This window comes from Calypte anna, chromosome 8 (assembly GCF_003957555.1).
Source record: "Calypte anna isolate BGI_N300 chromosome 8, bCalAnn1_v1.p, whole genome shotgun sequence".
NCBI classification, from domain to species: domain Eukaryota; kingdom Metazoa; phylum Chordata; class Aves; order Apodiformes; family Trochilidae; genus Calypte; species Calypte anna.
The window spans coordinates 5,458,316-5,470,981 of NC_044254.1; the positions used below are offsets into that span (position 1 = coordinate 5,458,316).

At 38.1% G+C, this 12,666-nt stretch overlaps 1 protein-coding gene across 2 annotated transcripts in view; it reads left to right on the top strand.

The window, feature by feature from the left end:
- Positions 1-12,666, top strand: part of LOC103529368 (BMP/retinoic acid-inducible neural-specific protein 3) — a 171,602-nt gene that overhangs the window by 68,251 nt on the left and 90,685 nt on the right. The gene's annotated exons all lie outside the window — the stretch shown is intronic.

Genomic DNA, 12,666 nt, shown 5'->3' on the forward strand with positions numbered 1-12,666 from the left:
ACCAACAAAAATTCACATTGTTCAGGCATTGATTGTGAATAATTTACTCAAACATATTTTTTAAATTGGTTTTCAGGCCAGACAAATAGAAATACCATTTGAAAATCTTTGTGGTTTGTCAATTTATTTTCTGAGTGTCTCTTCATTTACTTCAGTGGGCTTTGTATTGAGCTCTAACAGAACAGACTTAGTGTAAACATTATCAAACTTACATTCCATTTTAATATTTGCTGCTATAATTTTGAGACTTGACAAGGAAAACCTTTGCATCCATTAATTCCTTCCTTCTGTGAAGATCTCTAAAGAAAGTAAATCAGAAGCTGTAGCCTAATGGGTTTGTAAGCTTTTCTGGCAGATTTTACTTTTCAATTTACTTCTAGAGACATTAGGATTACAAACAGACCTCACTAATGGCATTATTTGTGTTTATTGTGTGTATTTTAGTGTATAATTAGTGTACATCTTATACATTTCCTATAGAAAACCTAAGTATAGATACATTTAGTTGTATCTACTCCAAATTAATAAGTAGGCACCTTAGAGAGTCACTTTTCTTTGGTGATTGATGTCCATACAATATCAGAATTCTTCAGCTGCTGACATTTCATCAGAGCTGGTTAACTTCGTCTTTGCATAGCATTATGGAGTCTCACAACCATATGTTAACAGCATCAGAGGGGCTTGAATCCTAAGGCTTAAAATAACCTTTCACAATAGTGGTGTCCTGAAATATGTTTATTAGAGGCTGGATAAGCCCAGAAAGTTTTCTTTCTTTGATGTTGGCATAAACAACAACTTCTGTGCCATTATTGAGGACACCTCCCAGTGCTAGGAGGCCTCCAGTGGCTGATGGCAAATTTGCATACCTGCAGCAGGTGCAGAACAAACACTGCTCAGTTCTCATTCCCAAGCCATTTCTGAACTACTTCCCACTAATCTTTATTTACTTCATTAGCTGTGCTTCCAAACTTGTATTTAGAAGATTACTGCTTTATTTGAACTATTGAAAGTATTCTGATGGCTCATCCTAGTAAAGATGCCTCGGGGAGAAGTTAGATATTCAAATGTCTGGGTGTAGATAAAAAGAAAGATGAAAATTTGAAACTTTTTTATACCTGGTTTTGATCATCTTTAATTAAGTCAAAGGCCAGGTGGGAGATGGAAAAGAGAAAGAGAATTGCAGACACTTAGCATATTTTCTCCTTACTGCAGGAGACGCTGAACTTGCAATGCCAGGTTATCCCTTAAATTAAATTAATTCTATCTTTAAATTTAATCATTAAATTTATCTCCTTTCACACTCACAACATTATTCCAGGTTTTTGCAAAATCCACCTTTTCCATCTGTGGCCTAGTTGTTCAGTCCCTACAACTACCTCTACAAATGATAGAACAAGAGGTAATGACTCAAGTTACACCAAGGAAGTTTTAGATTGGATGTTAGGAAGAATTTCTTCACTGGGAGGCTTATTAGACAGTGGAAAAGGCTGCCCAGGGCATTGGTGGAGTCAACATCCCTGGAGGTATTTGAGGTATAGACATAAATCTTAGGATTTAGTTAAGGTCTTATCAGTGTTAGGTTATTGTTTGACTCAATGATCTTGAGGATCTTTTCCAACCAGGGTAATTAGGTGATTCTGGGGTTTTTGGCACACTTTAAATGCTTAGGATTTCCACATGGGATTATTTCCATAGAATATCTCTATTCTTTGATTTATCTTAAGTAAGATATTGTCAAATTACCCCCCTCAGGTAAAACCAAGTTTATTGCTTTATGAACTTTCATGCAGTTCTGCAGTGTTTTTCTGATTTTTATCATTACTTGTGTTTCTATGTGTGTTACATAGAAAGAGAAGCTAAAATTCTCATAGAAGCCCCTAAAAGATTCAACAGGTTTTTTTTCTTATTTGTCAATAATCTTGTGACAGAAGTGTTCCAGGTTTGAGTATGAGTGTTTGGCCAACAAGTACTCAGTGAGAAACAGTTCTGTTTGCTTTGATATTTATTGAGGTAAAAGACCTGCTGCAGTTAAGGGGAGGTAGAAAGCCAAAAGGCTTCAGCAAGCAAAGGGTTATGCTGCTGTCTCCTTATTCCATCCATCTTTCATCATGTCTGCTTGGAGGATTCATTTTGATTTGAGATGATTTAGCTAGAAAACACAGTTATGGTTTAAAATTATGGTGTAGACAGTTGCAAATATATAACAAAATCAAGCATGCTCTCTAATCTTGACTAGATTGCTGTGAACAATATACCCATGCTGCTGTCAGCAATTTGATTGACAGCTGGATGCAGAGAAGTTAAAACTGACTGATCCATCCACCCATATTTATTTTCACCTTCCCAGTAACGTGCAAGGCTTGTATAAGGGATATAGGCCATTTGCTCATGAAACTAAATATATTTGAATCCTGTTGATTTTGGCTATTGGTACATCTTTGAATAGTCATACCACATATCATGTCTTGATGCCATGGGTATTTTTTTGCTAGAAAAAAGTGTGCCAGCAGGTCTATACTCCTGTCTCACTATCTGACTGAATGCAGCTCATACTATGTGTACATCTGAACATAAATGCAGATAATTGCAACGTGATCTTCTCAAGGAGAACAAACAAGCTCTGGCTGTGAGGGGCAGCACTGACTGCCTAGAGATGAAACTCAAACGCTGCATGGAAATGCAATGAAGCCCCTTAAAAATACAAGGGCAAACACAGAACATTCCTATGAAAGTTTAAATAATACCCCCATCCTCATTAAAAATTATTTTTGCAGATAGAATGTGATGGTGGAAGAGGCATTTAAAATCCCTTCCTAAACATCCTTTTTCTCCTTCTTCACCTCCACCTCCCTGCTGTGTATCATTCCCCTCACTCTGAAACACCATTTTACACTAGCCCTTCCCCAAGTATAAACCTATTTAAGTGCCCTGGGGAAATTCCTAATTCTTTCCACCTGGTTCCAGCCATGCTTCTCTCAACAGATTAGTTCTATATGCAGCTGTGATTGTCTTCTAATCAGAGAAAAAGTATTAGCTCTATTCTTGCTGGTCCCTAGACAGAGGCTTTGGGCGACCCTGTACGTAGTCATCCTCATAACATGAAAGTGCATTTTGCATTATAATTGGGGTGAAGGGTCCAGAATTTCTACCCGTGCACTGTCAGACTAATAGAGATTGACCACGACTGGACAAAATGAGAAGAAAAGTATTCACACCCCTGAGTTTTCCTTCAAGGTAGTGAGATGTAAGGTATCACTATAGTGAATATTGAGAGCAAAGAGAGGGGATAAAAAAGTCTGGGTGTATAAATTTCTCTGCAAATATTCCTAGTTTTCTCTTACTAGATTATATTCTTCCTGAGCAGCTTCTTACAAAGTCTTACTCTTCTCATATAATTATATTCCCAGTGTAGACATTTCAGATTACAGAGTGGCACAAAATTGTGCTTCGTATAGAACAAATAGAACTAGTATGACTTCATATGTAAGGAATAAAGATCTGGATACCTATCATTTTCCAGATGGGAATACTGAGGCTCAAAGAGGTTATTCTCTGTGTTTAAAGAACTGTAATTTGCAATGCCTATGTGAATGAGAAAGAACACATTTTCCTCTTAAAATCCCTAATGTCCCCTGCCAAACATTGTAAGGTCAGGAACATGCTGATTAGTCATGTATTTTGTATCCCAGAATACAGAAATATTTATTCTGCCACTGTGTAAAGGTATAAAAAACCCTGTAAAGAGTTTGTTGCTTAGTTGCTCCTGGAAATGCACTAAGATCTCTTACAGATCTGGTTTTCAATGCCAGGCCTTGTCCACTGAATAAAACTGAATAAAACACTTATTGGCTAGAGTAGAAAAAAAGATAAATAGAATCTTAAAATAGCATTTCAGTTATACTTTCTCAAGATATTTTCATGTAAAGATCTAAAGCAGGAAGCTCCCATAAAGTTTAACACTCCACAGTGTTTCCACATTTCATCTTCTGCAAGCTCTTGTGTAAGCTCTGTAAATGTTTAATGAAAGATCAATCCACTGTTTCCAATTTGACAGCAATCCTGTTAGGGGATCACAATTATCACAGCTGACCTGACCAGTCTAAAACTGCTGTGCTAGTAAAAGCAGGGCAGAGAAAGGACTGTACCCTTCATGTGGGTTTTGCTGCTGGTTATCCATGCTCTCTCTTTTGTTCTCCCCTGGCAGCACATTTCAATTATGTCAATGTCTCAACTGGAAGAGCTATTTGTCACCCTATCTCCAGCTGTCAGAGGAGCTATCATCTCTGAGTTACAGGCACATTTGAATTACTGACTGTGGGACTGAAAGGGCAGGATATCATTACAACTCCAGTTTATTAAAGACCCGCAGCTGTTCTGCAGAAACTCTGGAAATACAGTTTCCTAATAAATAATTCTCCAGCTTGAAAAAGATACCCTGCTTTCTTTTTTCCTTCCCTCTGAGGACATCAGCTTCTAAAGAATCACCTGTTTTGCTTTTGCCTGAAATGATCCTTACCAGTTTTTATAATAATTGCACTTTTTGTAGGAATTTTTATGGTTTGTAAAATCACTGTTTTTTGTCAAGACATCTCTGTAGTTTGTAGCAGTGATGTAAACAAAATTAGTCATTCACAGGGCCATGCTTCAGACAGTTATTGAAAAATGTGGTAGAAGAGTGCAATAACATAACCTGAGCAAGAACCAAAAGAGAAAAACACTACATGCAAATCAAGATTTTATTGTGAAGTTTCCTGTGAACTACACAGAAATAACTGATTACTTTGTAAGGGCAAGGCCACGCATGAAGGACAACCTGTATACCTGCTGTCATAGAACCAACTTTTCCTCTTTCTGTAACTTCAAGGAAGGAAAAAACCTCATGGTTTCTGGGAAGAGTGGTAAATGTTCAGTTTTTTTAAGACAAACAACTGCAATCACTCTTCCTGTAGAAAGATACAGAAATATTTCATAATTTATTTGGGCAGTAGATGGATACTAAGAGATAAAATTACAGCATGAAAGAATCCTAGCTGATGCATAGCACATAGTTTTTGAACTCTGTGGTGATTACTGGGGTTACAGAGTTTCTGTGGCAAAGCAGAAGACAGGGGAAGCCTAAGGTTAGGTCTTAAATTATCCTGCAAAAATCTTCTCCCTTTATTCATGTTGTAAAAGAACTGTTTATATATACAGAAGGCTACAAAAATTCCACTTCAAAACTAAAACTTCTGTTTTTCTTAAGTTTTCTGATCTATTTTTCTCACAGAAGCCAAAGTATACTAAGCTATTAACCAGAGAGAGAACAAACATTAAAAATTATCATGTATATGAAAAATGTTTGAGTTATAATGGCTACAGTACTTTCACCTTTTATACTTTTAAACTTCTTATTGGTTCAGTAAATTAACTTTAGAATGACATAGATACAAATCATAGAATCATAAAAAGTTATGGGTTGGTAGGGATCTCAAAAGATCATCTAGTCCAACCCCTCTGCCAAAGCAGGTCCCACACCTATAGCAGGTCACAGAGGAAAGCATCCAAGGGGGCTTTGAATGTCACCAAGGAAAGAGACTCCAGTTCAGACCGGGACACTGCAACACTGGCACAACCCCAGCTACCACCCCCCCTTTATTCCTGATTCCCACCTTGAGTGGGATGGCAGGCAGAAGGCCATCCCTGGGCTCATCCCCTGTGACCCTGGCTTTACCCCTTCCCCCTTCAAGACTAGTTTAAAGCCCTCTCAATGAGGGCTGCTAACTCCTGGGAGAATATTTTTTTCCTGCAATTACCTTCAGTTTCAGTGATTGTTTTAATTTTCACATGATATGGCAATACTGCATTGGAACAACAGTTACAACAAAATCAAGCATTTTATTAAAAAAAAAAAGGCTTGGATTGCTGCAACTCTTTATTTCTGTTACAAGGAAAAATCAGAGAGGAAATGAAATCACCTGCTGTCCCAATTAGCATTTAAATAGTCTCCATTTGGCAGTGAATTTTTGTGATCTTATTTAGGTTAAAGAGGTGAAGAAAGTGTTTGTTCCTATGGTGCAGCTGCTGCTGGGTCAAGTTTCTCCTGAAAGGATGCAAGAAGGATTCATGGCTGTGTCAGAGTCATTGGATAAAAGAGTGCTTCCAAATTCTTCATATCGAGGGCATTTATTTGTCTCATCTACATTCAGTTCAGGGTATCCATGCATTCTACTTGTGCCTTGGTATCCTTGGAAAAAAAGTCTTGTGAATGTAGACAGGAATTCTGGCTAGGTTTCTATGGCAAGTGCATATTTCCCTACAGCTCAGTCATAGTAAGGGAGATAACACTTCAGTGAAGAGCCTCCATGAAGCAAAAATTAAGATTATTCTCCAGAGGGAATATTACATGTGCTCCATGTAATTCATCTCTTCTGACTTCCCGGACCATACTGAGGAAACCCAGTGCTATTGTGGGACCTCCACATTTCTTTTCAAAACCTGCTTTTCTACATTTTTTTAGCTTGGTTTCAGTGAGATGCAGCCACTTTTGCTAATGACCAGCCCTGGATGTGGATGTGTGTGACCCTGGCAGAAGAGACACTTATTCACCTCTCTAATGGGACCCTGTGGCAAGGGGAATTAAATCTTGCCCACACAGAACCGTCAGGTTTAAGATGAGCAAAAAAGCAGCAGTAATCAAGATGATAATTTTACTCCATCTGTCTAAGAACTTGTCTTATTCTCATGACTCAGTGCTTGAACTCTTGCCAGAAAATCAAATGAGAAATGTCTCCCTCTGTCTCTTTCTACCAGGTAGGGAAGTAACTGATGTGTAGGGGAGAAAGGGAGGTTGTGCTTTGAAGCTTTAGTTGTGTGCTAACAACTTCTTACAAGAAAAGTAAGGCAAGTAGTCCCATGGAAGGGAGATTTCTGTTTCTGTGCTGTTTGCCTTTTTATTTTCTACTGATAGCTGTCATTTTGGACATACTTTCAGCTGGCCCCAGGTTCAAGAGGTTGATGGCTGTGTGATTTCCATGCTAATACAGGTGATATTTGTTACAAACCAGCATTGTGCCATTGCCAGCTCAACAAAAAGGCAGCATAAAAGTAGTGTTTAGCTTGGTGGGGGATTTTTGACTATCCTCTCAATTTTTTTCCTCTGCTTACATTTTCTGAGACAGGAAGAGAAACTGTTTGCTGCAATGTTTTCAGTGAGAATACTTAGGAATATATTGGTTAGATTGCTCCTGTAAAAAAGTTGTGTGATACATACATTTACCCTAGAAACTGGAGTTGGAGATCCCTTCACACTAGCCACAGGCCAAGCATCAGGTGGTAAAAATGTTTTCTTTGTTGCCACATTAAACTGTACTAAAGCTGCCAATCCAGAGGTGTAACTCATCACTTGCCCCTGCTTATACTGATTTGCAGTAATGCAGTGCCACTGTTCATACCTACAATACAGGTTAGTTCATTTATCCTCCCACCTCTTTTATTTTAGGTAACATATTGTTATATATAAAGTACCTGACAATATTTATCATGTAACCTTGATTGATGAGGAGCAGTGCATGTGTGGAGGTGCACTGGTATTTTTTCATGGCAGCATTGCAAAGCTGGCATGTTCTGCAATAAGTTGGAAACCATTCTAGCCAAGACATTAATAGCTAAGGTTAAGTTTACTGTGGCCAAAACAGAATCCTCCATAACTGTGCAGCATTGCTCCTCACACAAAGAAGCTGGACAAAAAATGACATCATGTCTGCTGGGCAAATGGCTTGGAAAGCCAGTTCACCCTGGCTTTGTTTCTAGATTTTTACAGCCATGTTGCATTCTGTTTCTTCCTAAGCATCATTTCTAGGAAAGGACTTTAACTTTCATGTAGGACTGCCTTATCTTAAGCTCAGTGCAGAATAGGAGCCAGAACAACAGGCCCTAAGCACAGTTGCTGTACTGTGGGTAATAATCTGAAAGTAGTGTCTGATCAACCTCAAATTGGAATATACGTAGAATATAAAAAAATAATAGTTTTGTCGATTTAAGTTCAATTATTATGTCTCTTCTTCACTGCAACTGGCTTGCATAGCTTACAGTGATCCCATTTGAAGAAAAAAATGGAAAAGAAGGCTTCTAACCCTGGCAAACTGGCCAGGCACCAGCCAGCATACAGCTGCACTTGCATGGCACTTCTCTGATACTAAAAAGCCACCATTTCTGATGATGATGCTCTTGGCTCCAGCACAGTGATGACACTGATAATACAGATAGTAGTGATACCAAACAGGCTCAACCATGTTAGCATAAAGGCAGAGTAACCCTGAGCACAACTGAAATGCTTCTGAGGATGGGTGTCCTGGTTTGAGAGAACCAGGATAGAAAAACCCTGCCTGGGGTTTTTCCAGAACACCGTTAATGCTGCAGCTATAATAAGGAATCACAGAATTCCTTCCCATGTTGCTCAGTATAAAATGGCTCCTAAGAGAGCCCTCTGGTGGGTTTTTTTCTCTCTGCTTGATGTACTAGCTGGGTTAAGGTCTCCTGCCTGCCTGCTTCCTCACCAGAGAAGGACAGCATTTACCCAGACAGGTCACCTTCTATGTGCTCAAGGTTTTTCAGCTTTTTCCTTATTCCCTCCTTCCCTCTGGGAGGGAAGTGGGAACAACAGAGAGCATCTGTCACTGCCCAAACCGTGACAATGTGCCATCTATTGCTCTTCTTGGTTGCTTGTAAAAGATGTCTGTCTTCTGCAGTTCTTTTTCCTGCCTCTGTTGGACACATAAAGCCTCCCTCCTTGCCAGTCTTTGTCAGTACTTGTGGTATTGAAAATAATTTATATGGTGCATACAATAATTGTATGACTTTATATATAATTTCCCACTTTATATATATATTTCCCACTGGTTCTTATATCCCTCTGAATTTTTCCACAATCACTTATACTTTTCTCTTGCATACCTTTTCTACAAAGATATGATTTGCAAAGATATGATTCTGCATCTGTGGATGCAGATGCATAGAAATGTCATAATGCATTCTCATTCATTAAGAAAACTCATATTTGGTTTCTGTAGAGAGATTAAGCATTTTATTTAACATTATTAATGTAGCCTGAGCTTCGTAACAGATCTAGGTGCATACAAAATCTCCAACATATATATTATAAAGAGTATTACAAGCTGACCTGACCACTTTCATACAAGTCCTAGGGTGCTGTTTCTTTAGAGGTATTAGCAATTTACACCACTGGGAAAAAAAGAATAACTCTAGGACAATTTTTACTAAACCAAAGCTCTGAATTTACTTTGGAATTAATACAAATAATTGTGCTAAAGTTGTGCTTTGTCGTGATAGAAAATATAATGGAAATAATTTTATATGCTCAAGAAAAGTCCCCGACTTTATTTTGGTGTGAATGTAGAGATCTGAGTGTTTCCTACTACCAATGAAACATTTATATAGAAGGATAACATTTAGATGCAGAAATCAGCAGCATGTTCCCCCAAGAGCTAAGAATAAACAAATAACATAGCAAATTATTTCCAGAAAATATTTTTGTTTGCATTCTACTGTTTTCAACAATTTGAATTGCTGCAAATAGCAATAGTGTGGTTGTTCTATTTCACAACAGCAAAATAGTGTTTAGGCCTGTGTCTGGGAGATTTAAACTGGTATAAAGCCAGGCTCATTGTAGAGTGTTAGGAGAAACAACTGTCTTTAGAAAATCAAGTGCAGGTTAAGTAGCTGTGGTCTATCAGGGCTGTAAATAGTATTTCTGGCACTCACTCTGCAGGAGTGGTGTAGAACTAAATGGGAGACAAAAAAATCTCTGATTTGGAAGGATAAACTGATGAGCTGTGTAGATAATGAGCCAAATGATCTATGCTATAGGAGATGCTTTAAGTTTTGTACAAAGTCTCAGTGGAAAAGGAGCAATTCTAGTGTGGTAGAGTGGAAAAGTATTAATTTGGAAATAAATTGAGAATATATATTTTGTTTGGAACCAAACATTCAAGATACCTTTTCTTTCAGTTCCAGGCAGACAGGAGAAACATCAGCCTTTGGTTTCTGTAGATGGGGCTTTGGTCTTTCCATAGCACTGAGCTTAAATCAATACTGATCAGCAGTAACATCCCAGAAACAAACAAGTGGTTTACAAAGAGTTTAAGAGCTCATATTCTCTGCCACTCTAGCCTGGTCATAAACCTTTTTGGTCTGCTCTGAGCACAGGGCAGAAGGAGGTCATGCCAGCTTACAGCAGTTTATATTCTTAGCCTTACTAAATGTCAGTTTTCCAAACGAGAAATAGGGTGAATAAGAAGCACTGAATTTAAATTTGAAATTATTTGTCACTGTTTGGTTTTGTCTGCATTCCTCTCTGTTGCCCAGTCCAACTGATCATTTTTGTAGTTCTAAAATGGAAATTATAAAAATAGTAATAAGATGTTTCCAAGACTTTGGGACTATGAACTTTAGCACTTTATGATGAAGAATTTTGGCAGTTTGTGTTTCCACTGTGATTCATCTGAGAGTATCCACCAAAACTGAATCAATGAATGCTTTACTGTTTTATTTCCTCCAACAGATCTTTATGCTGATTCAGAAACTATTTTCTTGTGTTGATTCATGCACTATAGCACTTCCACAGATTCAACTTTCTTCCTTATCTCTAAAAAAAATCTGGTTTGATTCTGTTTGCCTTCATCACGACAAAAAGAGAAGGAAGAAGAATCTGATTTTCTTGTTTATTTTGAAGCAGGGAAGGTCAAATCCATGAAGCCTCTCCTAATTTTAATAAACATGGGAAGTTCTTTGATATGTACTGGTACAGAGAAACTTTTCACCTGACAAACTGTGAATAACACAGCCTTGGTTATCACCTGGTTCTTGTTTTCTCCACAACAGAGTGAATCTTCTTCTTAAAATCCAATCTTTTCATGCTTTTCTGCTAATAAATACTTTCCATACTTGTGTGCTACTGCTGGTAGGTAGATGCAAGGTTGGAATATTGCTGGATAAAGCAGTAGTGGGATGTTGCTGCTATGAGATCCTGTTATAAAACCTGTAGGTATGTTGTGTAGTTCTAAAGTAGTGTATATACAACTCTGAGCCTGTCTCCTATTGGAGAATTAGCCTGCATACAATTTTCCAGCTTTTGCATTGCCCAGGACAGAGGAAATGTGGTTGCTAATGTTATAACCCTTATCAGAGCCAGATCGTTGAGTTCATCTTTGGTTTATGTCTGTGCTGCTGGCAGTTCACATGAGCATTGAACAGACCAGTCACAGACCAGTGGATGATATACAAATAATGAGTAATACAACATTTTGTTGCCATTTTTCTTGAGCTTAATACAGCATAGTTTCATTTTATATCCTCTTGATCTTATCCAAGCTATGGTCACAGAAGAAATCCTCAGGCTTTTAACAAAGGTAGGAAGAGAAAACCAACATATTTTCCTATTGAGCTATTCTACCAACAGGCTAAATTGCAGCTGCATGGAAAGCATTGGCTTCAGAAGCCCACTGTCATTCCAGCCCATTTCCAGCAGCCTCCTTCTCACCATCCAAGAGTGGAGCTGTGTCATTTAGAAAAATAAAAGGAACATGGAAGAGTTTTGTAGGATTAAAAACTATGTGATGTTTATTCTCCAAGAGTACTCTCCAAACTATGACCAACAAGTATTTCTTAGCATTAAACACTAACTGATACTAATATTGTTTCACAAGAAGCCTAACATTGCTAATTTTACCTGGACTCCATTTTTTATACAGCTGAGAGACTGTTGGGGTTAAAAAGAATCCATCATACTCACTGAAAAACTTCCCATAGGTTCTAATTAATCATCTGAAATATCAGAACTTATATTACCATTTCAAATCTTTTAGACACTAAAATTGTATAGTAAAATGGCTTCTTTTTATTATTATTTCCTTCAAGTAAATTTTTATATAGGGCTTTCCCTGTACCTCTCCATACTGTATGATTTAAAATGCATGGAATAAATGTGGTGGTAGAAGGAAGTTTATAATTTATATACATATTTGAAAAAAATCTATAGCTTCAAATTCAAAAGAGACATAGACAACGCTTGTTGGCCTGCTGCCCAAGGATTACTTCCAGATCCACTTGCAATTTAAGCTTCTTTCAAGTTGAAAACATGTCCACAGCCTGTGCAATACTCCACTAAGGGGTGTTTCATGTAAATGTCACAGCATAGCAAGGCAAATAAGAAATAGTAAGAATATAATAAAAGAAACTGCTGAAATGAAAACCGTATTTTAAGCTATGCTTGATTTTACCCCCACATTGATTCCCTGACTGATCATGCTTCAACCTAACTTTCTCTAAGCAGAACAAATAGCAGAAGACCCCATTCAGCAAGCAGAGGCTGTGTAATGCATGCAGTACAGCTGGTCAGAACTGGCAGTACTGTGCTTCAGGTCTCTGGTGTGTGTGTGTTGGCCAACCAGCCATGAAACAGATTTTTGGTAGGACATTCAAACCCATGGTTCTGCTGTGTTGGAAGATGGAGAGGATGCTGCCTGTGGCCTCTGGCACTACTTGTGATAATAATGTGGTTCCATTATAGGCTTCATCCTAGGAGCCAGACTGACTTATTTCCTCTCTCAGAATCCCAGGAACTCAAAGCCATCATCCTTCTCAACAGCCTGCTTTGCCCTGAACATTCAA